We start from the raw sequence: 3160 nt of genomic DNA, 5'->3' as shown, positions 1-3160 counted from the left end.
GTGTGTGACATTTTCTCTATCTGTTCATCCTTTGATAGACACTTAGATTAATGTCTACTTTGGTCCTCTGCCCATTTTTTTTAACTGAGTTATTTGTTCTTTTGCTATCAAGTTGTGTAAGTTCCTTGTATATTTTGGATATTAACCCTTTTATCAGATACGTGGCTTGAAAATATTTTCTCCCATCCCATAGATTGTTTTTTTTTTACTTTGTCAATGGTTTTCTTTGCTGTGTAGGAGCTTTGTAGTTTGATGTAGTCTTACTTGTTTATTTTTGCCTTTGTTTGTCAAATTAAAAAAAAAAAAATCACTGCCAGATGTGGTTCTATGGGGTAGTGGTGAGCATGTCTGCTTTACACATAGAAGGTCCTGGGTTCGTGCCCCAGTGGAGCCACAGTCCATGGTCTATGGCCATGCCACCCTGAACAAGCCTGATGTCTGATCTCAGGAGCTAAGCAGGATCAGGCCTGGTTAGTACTTGGATGGGAGACTACCTAGGAAGACCAGGTGCTGTAGGCATAAATAAAAAAAAATCACTGCCAAGACCAATGTCAAAGAGCTTAACCCTATGTTTTGTTTTTGTTTTTTTTTTTCTAGAAGTTTTATAGTTTTAGGTCTTATGTTCAAGTCTTTAATACATTTGAGCTGATTTTTTTTAGTATAATGTAAGATAGGGGACAAGTTTCATTTTTTGCATGTAGCTATCCAGTTTTCCCAACACCATTTATTAAAGAGACTATCTTCCTCATTGTATAATCATCTACATAATCATCTACATAATCATCCCACTGCAGCAATTGCCTCTTTATTTTCAAAGGTAATATTCAAAGATATGTAATCAAAGGGACTTAAATTATTATAGAACTTAAGGTACATGGTTTAGTAGCAATGTCGGGTTAATAGTAAATGTCTCCCTCCCCTGGGTGTGTATCTGTCTCTCTCATTCTCTCTCCCTCCTTCCTTTCTTTTCATATTTCCTATTCTTCATAGTTTATTTACTGGTACCCTAAAGAAATGCTCCTCTGCCTGATTTCCCCCCTTGTATCATTAACAACCTTGTTAGCATATTCTTCACCTATTACTGACTTTATTGCTCCTATCTAGATGGATGAGCTTGATGACAGTTTTACACATTTCAGTAATAGTAAAAGAATCAGCATCCTAAATGGACTAAATAACTTTTTTAAAAATTTATGTGCCTCCTGAGAGAATGTGGCACTCAAATAAATACAGGAATAGGGGTCTCTGGATAGAACAAATCAAAATGACCACCTTGCTTTCCAACTATCACTGTTTTCTGTCTCCTTTGTACTGGCTCCACACATGGCTTGCACTGTTATGTTTTTTGAAACCTACCTGAACTATTCTAGGAGTGCTCTTCACATCTCAGATTTTCTTGGTTCTACCAACCACTGAATCTAACGAGTGGACAGTGCTGGATCTTCCAGCTTACTTTTTTCCTAAGCTTCCTTCCAAGCATGCGTTATAACCTAGAACAACGTTCAGCAAACTAACCTGTGGACCAAATCCTGTTTTAATGGAACGTGACCACACACATTTGTTTGCATGTAAATATAGCTGTCTTCATGCTCCAATGAGCAGAATGGAACAGTAGTCACAGACCTTCTGTCCTACAAAGCTGAAGATATTATCCGGCCCTTTACAGTATAAGTTTGCTAATCACTGAGTTAAAACAAAACAAAACAAAACAAAACAAATCAAAACAAAAAAACATTGCAGCGAATCTATTAGAAATTTCTATTTCTAAACCTAAGGTGAACAACTTCTTAAAACTGCTCATCTGCATCCAAAGGCACTACTGACTTCACTGGTTTCTAGGAGGAATCATTACCTGTCCCCGCTTCCACCCTCCAAAAATCAGTAATTTGTAACAGAATCGAGAAATCGTAAGGCTTTATGAGGTCAAACACAGCTCTCTTTTTTGGAAAGCATATAAAGTGAGAACTAGACAGGCCTATAAGTACCAAGTATTTGGAATAATCTTTTGGCTGCCTGTCAGTAACACTGTTATCTGAAACTCCTCTTTGCTTTTAGAGCAAGTGTTCTTTCCATACATTGGTTATATTTTATTTGAAGGAATATAATTTTTGAGAAGGTATTAAAACTTGAAACTCTTTCCACAGTTATGAGAAAAAATTCCTTGGCAGTGAAATTGCCAACGTCCTTGTCCGTTAATTAGATGTAAGTTAACAGTGTTTAGAAGAAGAAAAAAAAAAAGTCACCTGGGGTAAAAATTGTAATTAGCTCCCAAACATCAAGTCACGGCCTCCTGCAATAGCTTCCTATTGTTGCTCTGATGAATGACCACAAACTTAGTGGCTTAAAAAATACAAAATTTATTACCTTACAGTTCTATAGGTCAGAAGTCTGACGCAGAACTTTTGAGCTAAAATCAAGGTGTTGGCAGGGCCACGATTCCATCTGGAGGCTCTGAGAAAGAATCTGTTTCCTTGCCTTTCCCAGCTTCTAGAGGGTACCTGTATTCCTTGAGTCATGGGCCCCTTCTTCCATCTTGAAATCCAACTGGACAAGTCCTTCTGACGTGGCACCGCTCCGTCCTATCCTACCGCCTTCTTCCTCCACTTGAAGGACACTCATGATTACATTACGCTGGCCAGAGAATCCGGGATAATATTCCTCTTTTAAGCTCAGTGGATTATCTACCTTTATTCTCTTTGCAACTTTAATTTCCACTTGCCGTGTGACGTAACATATTTAACGTACTCACAGGCTCTGCTGATTAAGACATGGGCATCTTTGAGGGTCATTATTCTGTCTACCACAACTCCAACTGTGATATTTGTTTTGGAGGAGCAATGAGTAGAGTTACCTATTTGAAGACCATTTTCTTTAAGTAATCCGCCAGTACCTGCATCTAGGTAAAAGACAGGACCTCGATTCCCATTGCGAAAACACCATCTCCCATTCTTGACAGCTAGAGCACAGATCAACTAGGTGTACCCACCCTGGACTTTGGATCTTGGCAGACCACTTCAGTTGTTGAGGGAGAGTTAAACATTACTCATCGTGGCAATGGCAGTAGTGGCAGAGAGAATTTTGGGGGCTGTGATGAAGGCAGTAACACCAGGAATTCAGATGTGCTACGGTTGAGCATTTGACGGGGGGGGTAACAGGTGGG

At 39.0% G+C, this 3160-nt stretch overlaps 1 pseudogene; it reads left to right on the top strand.

Annotated features, from left to right (window-relative positions):
• The first annotated feature begins 403 nt into the window (after window positions 1-403).
• Window positions 404-519, top strand: LOC112480136 (annotated as a pseudogene).
• Window positions 520-3160: the final 2641 nt, after the last annotated feature.

The sequence above is a fragment of the Pteropus alecto genome, unplaced genomic scaffold, assembly GCF_000325575.1.
Source record: "Pteropus alecto unplaced genomic scaffold, ASM32557v1 scaffold134, whole genome shotgun sequence".
NCBI lineage: Eukaryota > Metazoa > Chordata > Mammalia > Chiroptera > Pteropodidae > Pteropus > Pteropus alecto.
Note: the sequence above shows the minus strand (reverse complement) of the source record. Positions and strands in the feature narration are given on the sequence as shown.